At 44.9% G+C, this 17304-nt stretch overlaps 1 pseudogene; it reads left to right on the forward strand.

The window, feature by feature from the left end:
* Window positions 1-13318, forward strand: part of LOC101000992 — a 34371-nt pseudogene extending 21053 nt beyond the window's left edge.
* The last annotated feature ends 3986 nt before the right edge of the window (window positions 13319-17304 follow it).

Raw genomic sequence — 17304 nt, forward strand, 5'->3', positions numbered from 1 at the left:
TAAGACATCTTATAACAATCTATTTTAAACTGACAAGAACTTAACTTCAATTGCATATGAAACTCTACTCATTTACATCCCTTTTTCATAAATTATATCTTTTTATATTTGTATCATTAATATAGTTTTAAAGTTATGATTTAAATTCTTATGATTTTATGATTTTACCTTTTTAATTCTTATGATTTTATGATTTTACCTTTTTAATTCTGTACCAGAATTAAATGTTATTTATATGCCACCATTGCAGTATTATAGGATTTTGTATTTGTCTATATATTTACTAGACAGCTTTATATTTTTATATGTTTTTGTGTTGCTATCTAGTATCCTTTAGTTTCAACTTGAAGGAATTCCTTTAGCATTTCTTATAAGGCAGGTCTAGTGGTGAGTACTCTCTAAGCTTTTGTTTATTTGGGAAGGTCTTTAGTGCCTTTCATTTTTGAAAAATAGTTTTGCTAGATATAGTGTTCTTGGTTACTAGTTTTTCTTTTTTATTCTTTTTTTGAGACAGGGTCTTACTCTGTCACCCAGATTGGAGTGCAGTGGCACAATCATGACTTATTGCAACTGCAGCCTCTCAGGCTCAAGCAATCCTGCCTCAGTCGCGTAAGTAATCAGGACTACAGGCACACGCCAACATGCCCAGCTGATTTTTATTTTAAAAAAAAAAAATGTATAGAGATGGGTCTCCCTATATGTTGCCCAAGCTAGTCCTGAACTTCTGGGTTCAAATGATCCTCTCACCTCAGTCTCCCGAAGTGCTTGGATTATAGGTACGAGCCACCATGCCCACCCTTTTGGGTTTTTTCTTTCAGCACTTGGAAAGTGTCATCCAATTCATCCACTCCCTTCTGGTCTGTAAGGTTTCTGCTAAGAAATCCACTGATAATATTATGGGAGCTCTCTTGTATGTGATGAGTTGCCTTTCTCTTGCTGCTTTCAAGATTTTCTTTTGGTCTTTGACTTTTGACAGTTTTATTATAACACATCTCTTGTGGGTCCATTTGGGTTCATTCTGATTAGAATATTCTGGGCTTCTTCAATTTTTTTTTTTTTTTTTTTTTGGGACAGGATCTTGTTCTCTTGCCCAGGCTGAAGTGCAGTGATGTTGATCACAGCTCACTGCAGCCTCAACCTCCTGGGCTTGACGGATCCTCCCACCTCAGCCTCCCAAGTAGCTGGGACTATAGGTGTGAACCACTACACTTGGCTAATTTTTGTATTTTTTGTAGAGATGGGGTTGCCCAGGCTGGTCTCAAACTGCTAGGCTCAAGCGGTCTGCTTGCCTGCCTTGGCCTCCCAATGTGCTGGGATTACAGGTATGAGCCACTGCACCTGGCTGAGCTTCTTGAATTTGGATGTCCATTTTCTTTCTCAGATTTGGGAAGTTTTAGGCCATTATTTCTTCAGATAAGCTCTTTGTGCTCTTTTCTCTCCCTTTTCCTTCTGGAACTTCCATAATGCATATATTGGCCTACTTGATGGTGTTCCATAAGTTTCTTAGGCTTTCTTCATTTTCCTTTATTCTTTTCCTCTTTTGCTCCTCTCACTTGATCGTTTCAAATGACCTGTGTTTAACTTTGCTGATTCTTGCTTCTGCTTGATCAAGTCTGCTGCTGAACTTTTCTAGTGAATTATTTTCTTTAGTTATTATATCTCTTTTTTTTTTTTGAGACAGGGTCTCACTCTGTTGCCCAAGCTGGAGTGCAGTGGCATGATCTTGGCTCACTGCAACCTGTGCCTCCCAGGCTCAAGGGATCCTCCCACCTCAGCCTCTCAAGTAGCTGGGACTATAGGTGTGCGCCACCACACACAGCTGGCTTCTATTTCTTTAGGATCAGTTTCTGGTGATTTACTTTGATCCTTTGATTGGGCCATGTTTCCCTGTTTCTTCATATGCCTTATTAATTCTTGTTGGAATTTGAGCATTTGCAAAAACAGCAACTTCTCCCAGTCTTTACAGACTGACTTCATACAGCAGAAGAACTTCATCAATCAGTCCAGCTAGAGATTCTGTGGGCCTCTCAGACCTTCTCTGGGGATGCGTCTCTCTGGGCTTGTGCATGTGATTTCCCAATTAGAAGAGTTTGCTGGTTTTTATCAGGAGCTCATAATTTCTTGCTGCTTCCATTGTGTTTGCAGTACTGCAAGTTTTCCGGTGCTGCAACAAGCTGCGGAGCTGTCTCAAGGGCCCCCATGTATCCAAAGTATGCTAGTTCTCTGTCAGCATTCGGAGTCACACAAAACAGAAATCAGTCCCTTGGGAAGTATCCAAAAAAAACTGGAACATTAGATATATATTCCATTCTTTTCATTCCCTCCCATGGGAGAAGCCATGAGTTGGGCATTTTTTTATGATTACACTGAGCTGTGCTGGCTTGTGAAGAAAGGACTATCATGAGTGAAGGCAATGGCTTCTTACCTGTTTCCATGCAGCTGTTTTTGGCTTTGCACTTGCATGGGGTACTGTGACTTTTTTTTTTTTCTTTTTTTTTGAGATGGAGTCTCGCTCCCGTCACATAGGCTGGAGTGCAGTGGCGCGATCTTGGCTCACTGCAATCTCCACCTCCTGGGTTCAAGCGATTCTTCTTCCTCAGCTTCCCGAGTAGCTGGGATTACAGGCATGCGCCACCACGCCCAGCTAATTTTTGTATTTTTAGTAGAGATGGGGTTTCGCCATGTTGGCCAGACTGGTCTTGAACTCCTGACCTCAGGTGATCCAGCCACCTCAGCCTCCTGAAGTGCTAGGATTACAGGTGTGAGCGACTGTGCCCAGCCTCTGTGACTTCTTACTTGGTTTTTGGAGCTCTCATAAAGGCTTTTTAAACTGCATGTTATTGTTAAGTAATTGTCTATTTTTTAGTGACAGGGTCTCACTCTGTCACCCAGGCTGGAGTGCAATGGCACAATCATAGCTCACTGCATCCTCGAACTCCTGGGCTCAAGCGATTCTCCTCCCTCAGCCTCACAAATAGCTAGGACTACAGGTATTCACCACCATGCCTGGCTAGTTTATTTTTCATTTTTAAATTTTTTTGTAGAGATGAGTCTCACTGTGTTGTCCAGGCCAGTCTTGAACTTCTGGGCTCAAGCAATCCTCCCATGTCAGCCTCTCAAAGTCCTGGGATTACAGGTGTGAACTGCCATGCCCAGCCCAGTGTTTCTTTAGGGTACCAAGGTCTGTAGCTTCCTATTCTACTCTCTTGCTGACATCCCTCCAGATTCTTAATCTTTCTGAGTTGTGGGATATTTGACAATCTGTCAAAAGCTGTGAAACATCTTTTACCTAGAAAAAATACACAAACAGAAATTATGAGATATGAATTTTGAGAGAATTATATGCCCTCACATGCACAGGAATATATCATATGCACATGAATATATAGCTATTCACAAAGCCTGGTTTAAAAATCTTGATACAGTCTGTGCAATAAAGCATTAAATCAGCAGGCTTGGGTTACTCAAGCCCTGCATATTCCAAATAATGGACTGGCCCTTGACCAGCTTCTGGGAGATAACTTCTGAAGCTTGGAATATCCTGCCTGATAAGAGCGTCTTTGTATGCCTGAGGCCTTGGGCCACACTGCATCTGTTTGTCCAGGTAGATTATGCTAACAATGTGATTTATGGTGAGTGCCTGTTTTTGTATGTCTGAAATCCTGGGCCACACAGTATCAGTTTGACCTGTGCAGCTGGAGACTGATAGCTAAGGTCATTGACACAGGGGCTGCATACCTGTATGACTGCCTCGGTTAAAATCCTGAACACCGAGACTCAGGTGAGCTTCCTTGGTTGGCAGCAATTTGCACGTGTCACACATCATTACTCAGAGCATTCAACACTGTCTGTGAGACTAGTAGAGGACAGCTGAAAGTTTATGCCTGGTTTCTCCTGGGCTTTGCCTTACATGCCTTTTCCCTTTGCTAATTCAAATCTGTATCCTTTCGTTATAATAAACCATAACCATAAGTTTAACAGAGTCCTGTGACTCCTAGTGAATTACTGAACCTGAGGGTGGTCTTGGGGACTCTTGACATAGTTCAAATCACTCACATGGAACTAGCCAAATTGTCATAACCACTATAGCAATTAGGCCACATGACTCTCAGCAGCCAAAACAAAAGTTCATTCGAACAAATATTTCATGAATGCTTATCGTTTGCTAAGTGCTAGGAAAGCACAAAGACTCGAAGATAAATACGTTCATGCGTAGAGCTATAGTCTTGGCATAGGTCTCTCCAGCCTTCAAAATATAAGTGGGACTTCATGTACCTAGGAGGTATTCCTTTCTTCTTGTTGCTTCCAGTTTCTCTCACTGAACACATCATTCTGTGTCAGGCCGTGCTTAAAAGGAATTATTTTTGTTTGCAAGGTAATGACTTTCGGAGGGGTTTTGTCTTAGTTTTTGAAATGTTTGTTTTTAAAAGTCAGGTCTATTGAGGCATAATTTATATATAGTAAAATTTACCCTTTATAAGTATATAATTCTGTGAGTTTTGGCAAGTGTATACAATCACCACCATGTCAAGATACAGAACATTTCTGTCACCCTGAAAAGTTTCCTCATGTTCCTTTATAGTCAAGCCTCCTCTCTTCACCCATAGTCCCTGAAAACCATTGATCTGTTTTCTGTCCCTATAGTTTTGCCTTTTCTAGAATGTCATATAAGTGGAATCATATGGTATGTACTCCTTTGTGTTTTCTTTTTTTTTTTTTCAACTGACCACAGTGCTTTTAACATTCATCCATGTTGTTGCATGGATCACTTGTTTGTTCCTTTCCATTGCTGGGTAGCTTTCCATTATGTGGATGTGCCATAGTTTGTTTGTCCATGCACCAGTTGGTAGACATTTGGATTGTTTCTAGTTTGGGGCTACTTTGAATTAGGCTACTATGAGCATTCACATTCGGGTGTTTGTATGGATATGCTTTCATTTCTCTTGGATAAATACCTAAAAATAGGATTGCTATGTCAAATGGATGAGTATGTTTATAAGAGATTGCCTATTATTTTTCCAAATGGCTTTACCATTTTGTATTTCTACCAGCAATGTATGAGATTTCCAATTGTTACTCATGCTCATCACCACTTAGTATTATCGATCTTTCCTTTTTCTTTTTTTTTCCAAGACAGAGTCTCACTCTGTTGCCCAGGCTGGAGTGCAGTGGCGCAAGCTCAGCTCACTGCAACCTCTGCCTTCCGGGTTTAAGCAACTCTCCTGCCTCAGCCTCTGGAGTAGCTGGGATTACAGGTGTGTGCTACCACACCCAGCTAATTTTTGCATTGTTAGTAGAGATGGGGTTTCACCATGTTGGTCAGGCTGGTCTCAAACTCCTGACCTCAGGCGATCCGCCCGCCTCAGCCTCCTAAAGTGCTGGGATTACAGGCGTGAGCCACCGCGCCTGGCCTTTGTTTTGTTTTGTTTGTTTGTTTGTTTTTTGAGACACGGTTTCACTCTGTCACCCAGGCTGCAGTGTAGTGGTGCAATCTCAGCTTAATGCAACCTCCACCTCCCGGGTTCAAGTGATTCTTGTGCCTCAGCCTCTCGAGTAGCTGAGATTACAAGAGCGTACCACCATGCCCAGCTAATTTTTGTATTATTAGTAGAGACGGGGTTTCACCATGTTTGCCAGGCTGGTCTCAAACTCCTGAGCTCAAGTGATCCACCTGCCTTGGCCTCCCAAAGTGCTAGGATTACAGGCGTGAGCCACCACGTCTGGCCAGCAGTTTCTTACAAAGCCAAACTCTAGGACCCAGCAATTCCACATCCAGGAATATGCTCAAGAAAAATTAGTTTATATGTCCACCAAAAGTCTTGTACAAGAATGTTCATAGCCACTTAATTTCTATAGCCAAAAACTTGACAAAATCCAAATATCCATCAAGAAAAACATAAAACAATTTGGGATATAATCTTACAATGGAATACCACCAGCAATAATAAAAGTAAAAAAATATAGTAATATGCAGAACAGCATGGATGAATCTCAAAAACAGTATGCTGAGATAAAAAAAAAAAAAGCCAAATGAAGTAAGAAGTATATGATTCCATTTATATGACATTCAAAATCAAGCAAAACTATCTATGGTGGTAGAAATCAAAATAATGGTTACCTCTGGTGGACTAGGTATTGATTCAGTAAGGTGCCAGGGGTCCTTCCAGGGTGAAGGAAATGGTCTATCTGTTGAAGTGGGTGAAGGTTTCATGGTGTATACATATGTAAAAATTAATTGAATTGTACATTTAAGACTTGTGCATTTGACTGGGTGCGGTGGCTCACACCTGTAATCTCAGCACTTTGGGAGGCGGAGGCGGGCGAATCACGAGGTCAGGAGATTGAGACCATCTTGGCTAACATGGTGAAACGCCATCTCTACTAAAAAATACAAAAAATTAGCTGGGTGTTGTGGTGGGCGCCTGTGGTCCCAGCTACTTGGGAGGCTGAGGCAGGAGAATGGTTTGAAACTGGGAGGCGGAGGTTGCAGTGAGCCAAGATCGCGCCATTGCACTCCAGCCTGGTGACAGAGTGAGACTCTGTCTCAAAAAAAAAAAGACTTGTGCATTTTACTGTATGTAAATTCTACCTCACTTTTAAAACACTTTTAATTTAAAAAATTACTATGGACTCCTAAAGATCCTGTGTTTATTTAACAGCTATCAGATTTTATCATATTAGCCAGGCACAGTGGCTCACACCTCTAATCCCAGTACTTTGGGAGGCCGAAGCAGGAAGATCACTTGAGCCCGGGAATTCAAGACTAGCCTATCAACATAGTGAAAGCCCATCTCTACAAAAAATGTAAAAATTAGCCAGGCACGATGGTGTGTGCCTATACCCCAAGCTAGTCAGGAGGCTGAGGCAGGAGAATCATTTGAGCCCAGGGGTTTGAGACTGCACTGAGCTCTGATCACACCACTGCACTTTAGCCTGAGTGACAGAGTAAGACCCTGTTTCTTAAAAAAATAAAATAAAATAAAATAAAATAAAAATTAGCATATTATAAATTGAGATGGACAAACTTTATTTTTATTTATTTTTATTTTTTTGAGATAGAGTCTTGCTCTTTCACCCAGGCTGGAGTGCAATGGTGCGATCTCAGCTCACTGCAATCTCCACCTCCTGGGCTCAAGCAATTCTTCTGCCTCAGCCTCCCAAGTAGCTGGGATTACAGGCGTGTGGCACCACACCTAGCTGATTTTTGTATTTTTAGTAGAGACAGGGTTTCACATGTTGGCCAGGCTGGTCTTGAACTCCTGACCTCAAGTGATACACTCACCTTGGCCTCCCAACATGCTGGGATTACAGGCGTGAGCCACCACACCCAGCCCAAAATAGAGAAACTTTAAAATATTTAACTCATTTAGAAATAACAATAATAAACTCATTACACATTAACATAACATTTTAATGAAAAACAACTATATTGTCTACAACAAAAAAATAATGAGAAGAGTGTCATTGTTTTATATCTTTGCAAATTTCTTTAATATGTGGCCTAAAAGAAGATGGCTGGATTTTTAAACCAACTTCTGCATTTAATTTTTTAAGCTCTCACATGTCACTCAGTGTTTGGAAACTCCACTGTATACTTGAAAGAGAAAATAAGTGAAAAGACAAATAACCCGTTATTATTATTATTATTATTTTCCTTTTTTTTTTTTTGACATGGAGTCTCGCTCTGTCACCCAGGCTGGAGTGCAGTGGTGCCATCTCGGCTCACTGCAAGCTCTGCCTCCCAGGTTCAAGCTGTTCTCCTGCCTCAGCCTCCCTAGTAGCTGGGACTACAGGCACCCGCCACCACGCCTGGCTAATTTTCATATTTTGAGTAGAGACAAGGTGTCATCACGTTGGCCAGGCTGGTCTCGAACTCCTGACCTCAAGTGATCCTCCTTCCTCGGCCTCCCAAAGTGATGGGATACAATAGTGAGCTACCGCACCCGGCCTATTATTATTATTAAAATAATTTAGACCTCATGACCATCTGAATGAGTCTCAGAGCCTGTAGGGTCCCTCCTCACCACACATTGGGAACTGCGGCTCTGATCTGCTCCCCCAGGCTAATTTTTTAGCATTTTTCTAGAAAAGAAATAAAATACCCACATATAGAATGGGGTTTATGTTAGCCACTATTTTTTATATGCTTCCTAGTACCTTTCTCATTTTCCACAGTTCTACCTTGCCTCCCCTGTGTCTTCCAGGTTCAGCAGCTTCAGAGAGCAGAACATCTTTTCCTCTCAGCCTGGCCCTCTGCAATGGAGGCCATAAAGAGGCCAGTAGTGAAAGCTACAGAACACGTGAGCATGGCAGGGGCTGAGCTCCATTTCAGGGTAACCTCCATCACTGTCTACTTGCTTACATATAATATCACCATAATTTGCTGCTGGAATTAGTCTTTGTCTTGACAAATGTATTCACATATGTATCTTGCATCCAAGTTTTGTTTTTTTTTTTTTTTTTTTTGAGACAGGGTCTTGCTCTGTCGCCCAAGCTGTAGTGCAGTGGCGCAATCTCAGCTCACTGCAACCTCCGCCTTCCAGGTTCAAGCGATTCTCCTGCCTCAGCTTCCCCAGTAGCTGGGATTATAGGTGTGCGCCACCATGCCTGGCTAATTTTTGTATTTTTTGTAGAGACAGGGTTTCACCATATTGGCCAAGCTAGTCTTGAACTCCTGACCTCAGGTGATCCGCCCTCCTTGGCCTCCCAAAGTGCTGGGATTACAGGCGTGAGCCACCCTGCCCAGCCCCTGCATCCAATTATAAAATATGACTGTCACTACAGAAAGCTCTCTCATGTTTCTTTTCTCTTTCTCTCTCTTTTTTTTTTTTTTTTTTTTTTTGAGACAGAGTCTTGCTCTGTCACCCAGGCTGGAGTACAGTGAAGCGATCTTGGCTCGCTGCAAGCTCCGCCTCTTGGGTTCACGCCATTCTCCTGCCTCAGCCTCCTAAGTAGCTGGGACTACAGGCGCCCACCACCATGCCCAGCTAATTTTTTGTATTTTTAGTAGAGACGGGGTTTTACCATGTTAGCCAGGATGGTCTCAATCTCCTGACCTCGTGATCCTCCTGCCTCAGCCTCCCAAAGTGCTGGGATTACAGGCGTGAGCCACCTCACCCAACTGTTTCTTTTCAATCAAACTCTGTCCCCACCACACCACCAGAGGCAGTGTGGTAGGATAATAATAATAAATTAGTAAAAAATAATCCCAGAATATTTTAACTAATCCCCAGTGAAATTCTTTTTAAATTTATTTGGGACCAGGCATGGTGGCTCAGGTCTGTAATCCCAGCACTTTGGGAGGCCAAGGCAGGAGGACTGCTTGAACCCAGGAGTTCAAGACCAGCCTGGGCAACATGGCAACCCCCCATCTCTACCAAAACAAATTTTTTAATTAGCCAGGTGTGGTGGTGTGCACCTGTAGCTGTGGTCCCAGCTACTTGGGAAGCTGAGGCAGGAGGATCACTTGAGCCCAAGGGGTCAAGGCTGTGGTGAGCCATGTTCATGCTACTGCACTCAAGCCTAGGTGACAAAGTGAGACCCTGTCTCAAAAAAAAAAAAAAAAATTATTTGGGAAATCTCTGGATATCTTAGGTCTACTGTTCTTGGTTATGGACTCTATAGAAATCACAAAAATTTTCCAGTCTTTTCATAGATAATAATAGGTATTTTGGTTTTTTTCTTCAAGTTATTCTAAATTATGAAAACAGGAGAACTGCTCTTCAAACTGTAGAACAGGTATTCAACAAAAGTTTTTTATTTCCATAATACTGAATTGCTTGGATCTAAGGAAGAATATATTTAATGGGAAAAAGTCTCAAAAGAAAATGCAGGTCACTATTGCTCTTTCCCATTTATCAATAGTGCAGCTCGGCAAAGCTCACATCGTATTGTGCAAGGTGAAAAGAACCCTCTCAGGTTCCAAGTTGTAGGATATGATTAAAGCCTAGTGACAATAAACCAAGCTGGCCTCAGGGCCTGTTTCCCAGACAGTCCTTTTCAACATCAGTACTCAAGGCAGATCAGAACCTTTCAGAGCTAGGGGAAATACATCTGCAGTACTTAATTGTACACCCCTTGAGGCTTGCAGATAAACTCCCTTATCAAAAGAAGGCTTGAGTCCCCAACAAGTATTGAGTGGCTCAATTATTTCTTCCTCTGTCCCACGAAAATGGTTTTTCAGTGCAGAGGATAATTCTGCACACATTTATCAGTCCTGGCATAGACCTAGCCTGGTGGAGCACATGTGGATGAAACGTGTGATGTCCAATTTCAAGGTGTTTACAGTATATGTAGTTCTCTGTTTTATGGGGAGCGCCAGGTAGACAATGACTCCAACTAAGAGGTTAGGCAGGGTGGGGAGGGGACTTGTGGAAGAGGGAAAATGTGAACCAAGCCTTGAAAGAGCCAACTATTTTTTAATACCGCAGCCCAAGTGATGTTTCTGAAGTACAAATCTAATTATTTCATTTCCCTCTTTAAAGCCATCGGGGATGAGAAATATCAACACCTACTTTGTTTTGTGAGATAATGGTGCCCAGCACACAGTGAGTAAGGAAACTGAGGCTCAGGATGGGACCATGCTATCTCCAAAGCCAGCTAGTTAATGGCAGAATCATACTAGAACTCAGGGCCCCTGGGGTCACTGCTCCCCAGCACCTCAACAGCCATTCTTGGCTGAACTCACTGAGCAAAATCAAGGTGCCAGCAGGACTGTGTTCCTTTCTGGAGGCCCTTGGAGAGAATCCATTTTCTTGCCTTTTCCAGCTTCTAGAGGCTGCCCACATTCTTTGGCTTATCGTTCCTCTTTTCCTCTTTAATGGCTGATTGAATCCTTCACACATCACATCACTCTGACACTGACCCTTCTGCCCTCCTCTTACATTTGTTAGGACCCTTGTGATTACATTGGTCCTACCCAGATTACCTAGGATAATCTCCCGTCTCAAAGTCCTCATCTTAATCCCATCTGCAAGGTCCCTTTTGCAATTTAAGATAACATATTCAACAGGTTCCAGGAATAAGAATGTGGATGTCTTTGGAGAGCCATTATTCTGCCTACCACAGATATAACCTAGCTGTTACCACCAAGGGTTGGAATGAGGATCATTCTGGGACTGCTGCAAGAGGCTGGAAACTGGAACCAAGTGCTCCCTTCATGGTAAGAAGCCAATGCTGGAACAACACTGACTGGAGCATCAAGCAAAACAGGAAGGAGCAACTCCTTCTACCCTCCTCCTGGCTTCGAGTCTCTCTCTAGCTCCCCTTGTTGGCGGGACCTATCAGAAGGCCAGCTGGCTACAGAGGACTGTAGTTTCGCAGTTTCAGTTCCAGCATCCCAGAGCTGAATATAGAAGGGTGGGTTGGAAGCCGAGAGACAGTAGCTTAGTAACTGACAAAGATGCCACTAAAAAATTCAGTTTAAACAAGTGACAGCCTATGATTACATTGCATTTAATAAAAAGTTCAAAGCTCCAATATATAATGGTTTTTATAAACCAGTAAGAAAAAGCAACCCAGTAAAAGTGGGTAGATAAGAACAAAAGATTCACAGGTACTGTCCCATCCTGTCCAGTCCTATCCCACTGCTGCGTCTGCCAGTCATGAGCTCCACGCAGTTCAACAAGGGCACCTCCTCATACGGGCTGTTGGCTGAGGTCAAGAACTGGCTTCTGTCCAAATATGACCCCCAGAAGGAGGCAGAGCTCCACAGCTGGGTTGAGGGACTCACTGGCCTCTCCATCAGCCCCGACTTCCAGAAGGGCCTGAAGGACGGACGGGATGCTCTTATGCACACTCATGAACAAGCTACAGCTGGGCTCAGTCCCCAAGCCCAACCACTCCATGCAGAACTGGCACCAGCTAGAAAACCTCTCCAACTTCATCAAGACCATGGTCAGCTACGGCATGAACCCTGTGGACCTGTTCGAGGCCAACGACCTGTTTGAGGTTGCAGCTGCAGGTGTCTGTTCTTGCCCTGGCAGGGAAGGCCAAGACTTAGGAGCTGCAGAGTGGGGTGGACACTGGCATCAAGTACTGGAGAAGCAGGAGCGGAACTTCAGCAGCCCCCCATGAAGGCTGGCCCGTGCATCCTCAGGCTGCAGATGGGCACCAACAAATGCGCCAGCCAGTCAGGGATGACTGCATATGGCACGAGGAGGCATTTCTATGACCCCAAAAACTAAATCCTGCCCCCCATGGACCACTCGATTATCAGTGTCCAGATGGGTACAAACAAGTGTGTCAGCCAGGTGTGCATGATGGCTCCCGGGACACGGCGGCACATCTATGACCCCAAGCTGGGAAATGACAAGTGTGAGAACTCCTCCATGTCCCTGCAGAAGGGTTACACACAGGGCGCCAACCAGAGTGGCCAGGTCTTGGCCTGGGCCAGCAGATATACGACCCCAAGTACTGCCCACAAGGCACAGTGGCGGATGGGGCTCCCTCAGGCGCTGGCGACTGCCTGGGCCCGGGGGAGGTCCCTGAATATCCCCCTTACTACCAGGAGGAGGCTGGCTACTGAGTCTCGCAGCATGCTCTCTCCCCACATCATCTCCCCGTCTGGGTTTTTGGGTTTTTCTGTGTTTTCATCTCTTTTTTTCTTAACGTGTTCAGTGCTGACAATCAACTGAGGGTCTGTGAGTGGTGGCATGGGATCAGGCAGCAGGGCTTTTGTCTCCCTTGCCTTGGTCCTTCGCAGGACTGAGCCACCCGGCTGTGGGGGAAGGGGTCAAGGCCATATCCCACTAAGTGTTGGGTGAGGGTCCTTGTTGGCACCTCCAGGCTGTGGGCCGAGCTGTGCTGGGGAGAAGAGACCTGGGCTTGGAGGGAACTGGTCCCCAAAGCTTTCCGCTTGCCTCACCTTTTCCCCCTTTTGTCAGCTGATCAGTTTGTGGTTTCTGTACCCACTAAAGTTTCAGGACGTATCAACAAAAGAAGCATACATTTTTTTTTCCCCCTAGGAATGGGGCGGGGACAGTGGAGAGGGTGCTGGGAAATGAGTCCCTTGGGAAATGGGGCCTGGCCACAATGCTAAATATCTCAGGCTCCCAAGTGGCTGGATTTCCCTAGTAACCTCAGACCAACAGATCTCAGACCCTCAGACCTGCCCTGGGGCCCGGTGGGGAAAGTGAGGCCCATACAAGGAAGTGGAATTCTGAGGTGTGAGGGCTAAGCTTGACCCCCCGTCCATGCTAACTCCCCACACTGTGGCCTCAGTAGGTTTTGTTGTTGTTGCTTAGGCTGGAGTGCAGTGGCGTGATCTCAGCTCACCGCACCTCCACCTCCTGGGCTCAAGGGATTCTCCTGCCTCAGCCTCCCAAGTAGCTGGGACTGCAGGTGCTCCACCACACTTGGCTAAATTTTGTATTTTTAGTAGAGACAGGGTTTCGCCATGTTGGCCAGGCTGGTCTCGAACTCCTGGCCTCAGGCGATCTGCCCGCCGCGGCCTCCCCAAGTGCTGGGATTATAGGTGTGAGCCACTGCACCCAGCCCCTCAGTAGGTTTTAAGGAGCCTCCAGCCCTCCTTCCCCGCTTCTTGGCTTGACCAGCTATACTGCTGCATCTCCCCCCGCCACATGCCCCGCCAAGTACTGCACAAGGACCAACACCCAGGGGCCCTGCTCCATGAGATAATGTGAAATACAACTGTGGACCAAATGCAATAATACCTCTGTTTGTAAGAAGAGAAAAAAAAAAAAAAAGAAAGAAAAATTCACAATGGCCAATAAACAAATGAAAATACTCTTGATCCCATTAGTGAGCAGGGAAATGCCTTAGGGTCTAGACGCAGGAGAATGAGGTCATCCTTTTTGTTTAGAAGATAATCCTAAACCTTAATTTTGGCACAGCTGAAACACAAATTAGCACACCAAGAATGAATGGATCAATGAAGAGCAAAAGTTCTCCAGGTAGGAAATAGGAAGACTGGAACATGAGCATACAAACCATGCTAAAGGAAGAGCCTTCTTGGGCCATGTCCAGATACATGGAATTAAATCTTCAGAAGAACAGTGCATGTAGTGTCTGCTCATTGTAAAGCTCTCAGTTCAGAAACAATAGCCACTTTCGAGAGCACTGCTAGAGAGGTAGCTCCGCCCACTCTAGAGAGCCCCAGGCCAGTCCCATTTCCCACAAGCCAGCTGTAACAAGGAGGAGGAGTAAGTTTGGGGTGTGGGGTATTGAGAAGGGCGCAGGGCCAGGAAAAACAAGTTAGAGAATCTCTAGGCACCGGTGAGTCATGTTGATCATATCATAGATCAATGTCAAATGAGGTAAAATAAATGACTAAAGTGGCCAGGGTACTTCTGGGCTAGCACATAGTTGTGGAAAGAGGAGTTTGTCTTCTTTTATCTTATTCCCAAACCAGCACAATTTGTCTTCAGTGACCCTTACAGCATTCTTGGTGCTGACAGTGAGTGGGTCAGCTTGGTCTTTTCTGGAGGAAAGATAGAAGAGCAAAAAGTATCCAAAAGAAACCAGATAACGAAAACCTGAAGCCTGAAGACGTTTTTCTTGTATGTCAAAGTCCTAATTTTAGACCCAGTGGAAGGCTCATTATCCAACATATTACAGTATGGAATTGTAACTCTGCCGCGTCTAGAAGGAACTGTCCATTACCAGAAAGAAAACAGCCTGCTCAGTCAGTCTTCAACATTCGTGGATTACGGTGATGGCAAAAGGGTTTCTTGACTTTCAGTCAGTTGCTTTTTGATCTCTTTCGAGTCACCCTCAGAGGATACCTGGGTACCCATTTTTCTTCCTGGTTACTCTCCTCTTTCTCCATCCACTACCCACCCCACCCCTACCCTGAGTCCTCGTTCCAGTCTAGACTGTAGGAACAGTCCTGGGCCTTCTTCTAAATGTAGCATAAACCAGACCAACAAACCTTTCTCTTGAGGGTTCTGATAGTCCCCAGTCATCCTTCCATGACTTATGCTAAGCGGCTCTCTCTCTCTGGGTAAAAAGGGTGAGTAACAAAAGGATTCTGTGAAATAGGAAATCCTTTTCTTCCACAAAGTCAAACCAGATACTAGACCTTTGGGTTGGACATCAGTTTATTTGCATGCTTGGATGCTGCTATGCTTTTATGCTTCAGAAGCCAGGCTGAGATTACAGGTTGAGTGTCCCTTATCCAAAATGCTGGGACCAGAAGTGTTCTGGATTTTGGATTTTTTCAGATTTTGGAATATTTGCATTATACTTAATAGTTCAGCATCCCTAATCTGAAAATCTGAGATCCAAAATGCTCCAATGAGCATTTCCTTTGAGCATGTCGGTTCTCAAAACGTTTCAGGCTCTGGACTGGGGATGCCGAGCCTGCACTAAATGGCTCCTCCCTTCGTCTCCCCGTGGGCCCTATGTTGGCCCTATGTTGTAGTTAAGCAGCCCCTCCCTTCTGGAACTGTGAGTGCCAGAGTAACTCAGATGTGCCTCCACTCTAAGCCATAAAGAAATAATTAGCCACAGTTAATGGCCCATAATTTGTTATCTCTGTATCCTGTTCCTCAGGGTTCCCTCCTAAATTATTATCCAGGAAGAAACATAAAACTACACATAAAACTGTATTTCATAGAAACAGAAGAATTGAGCTGCTTTTTTTGCTTTGTCTCCCTGTGATTTGAAGCAGTTGGACTTCCTAGATGGAAATGAGGTTCATTGCCACAGATGGGAAAGGCTGCCGCACGTTGGTTTGCCTCATTATGATGCAGACATATGTACAGGACCCGCTATATAATTTGTGGGACCTAGTGCAAAAGGAAAGTGTGCGGCCCTTTGTTTAATATGTTAGGAACTTCAAGATGGCAACAGAGGAGCATTAAACTGAAGGTGGGCCCTTCTGAGTGTGGGGCCCTGTGTAACTGCAGAGGCTGCACACCTATAGACCAGCTCTGCACGCAGAGAATGGTCTCAGGACTAGAAAGATGAAGGGAATTCTGCCCTGAGAAGGAGAAAGCACGGGTGAGGTGGTGAATGGTGTGGCCAAGGACAGTGTCCTCTAGGTGGTTCTCTCGAACACAATCTGCTTGGCATTGGATATTGGAGGGCCCCAGGTTCAGAAAGGACAGGTATACATGAGGACGCTGGAAGGAAGCAGGGCGAAGGGTGTGAGAATGTTGGGATTGAAGGAGGGGTGGCATACATTGGGAGTTCTAGGCATGGAATCATCTTGTTTTGTTTTCATTTAATCAACCCATTTCTTTCTCTTTTTTTTTTTTTTTTTTTTTTTACTGAAGTAGAATGTATCAAATTTAGATGAATGATTTTTTTCCCTCCAAATCTGCTTTTCCCGTTTCTTCATCTTGGTGAATGTGAATCACTGTCCACCTAGTTGATCAAGGCTGAAGCTGGGAGTTGTCTCTGATCCCTCCCCAAGTCCATGGAACATCAGTTCTATCATCAGTGCCTCTCCTGAGCCCACACATCTCCTTGCTCCATAACCAGTGAAACCACCATCATTCCTGACCATGGCTGTGGCAGCAGCCTCCTCACTGACAGCTTCTGAATCATGGAGACGGGAGTGTAAGTCCTCATTCTGCCACATGTTAGCTGAGTGAGCTTGGGCTGGGCTCTTTACCCCTCTGTGCCTCGGTTCCCACCTCTGTAAAATGAGAATCATAATACCTATCACAAAGCATGTTGTCAGGGCTAAAGGAAATGAAGACATAGCTGAGCGTCTTCCCTCTTGTTCCCTCTCCATCCCTCAGGCCTTCAGTGAAACATTTCTTTCCTTTCCTGACTTGCTCATGGCAGGTTCCCACAGGCCACCAGCCTGCTCTGCAGCCCTCATCACACTTCCCTGTCTTCTCTCAGCACTCCTCTCCATGAGGACAAGGAGCCTGGTTTCCATGGCCAGGGTGCCTCTGACATGGAGTGGGAGTTCACCTTGCTGTGTGACTGACATTCTCACGAAGAATCAAACGTTCCCAGACATGGACTCCCTGTAAGCTTTCCCCTAACTGTAAGTAAGTGAGCAGGTGACCACGTGACAGAAAAAAATGACGAAGACCAAGACTATCCCAGCAGATATTACGTTAAGCTGGGGCACTGGAATGGCTCATCAGAGCAGGTCCCTCTGTAAGAAACAGACCTAGGTCAGGTAAGGCCACCCAAGGAAGCCAGGAGACTGGGTGCTACAGGTCAACACAGCCAAACTCCCCAGAGAACACAGTGGGGCTGGGGCTGGGATGTGACAGCCTGGGACAGGGAGACACCCCAGAGGAAGGAATAAAGGTGGGACTCCTGAGTGGTGGGTCACCCTTTGTCCTTAGGCCCTGGAAGCTCCCCATCCAATGCTCCCCA

Source organism: Papio anubis, chromosome 16 (assembly GCF_008728515.1).
Source record: "Papio anubis isolate 15944 chromosome 16, Panubis1.0, whole genome shotgun sequence".
In the NCBI taxonomy this organism is placed as follows: Eukaryota; Metazoa; Chordata; class Mammalia; order Primates; family Cercopithecidae; genus Papio; species Papio anubis.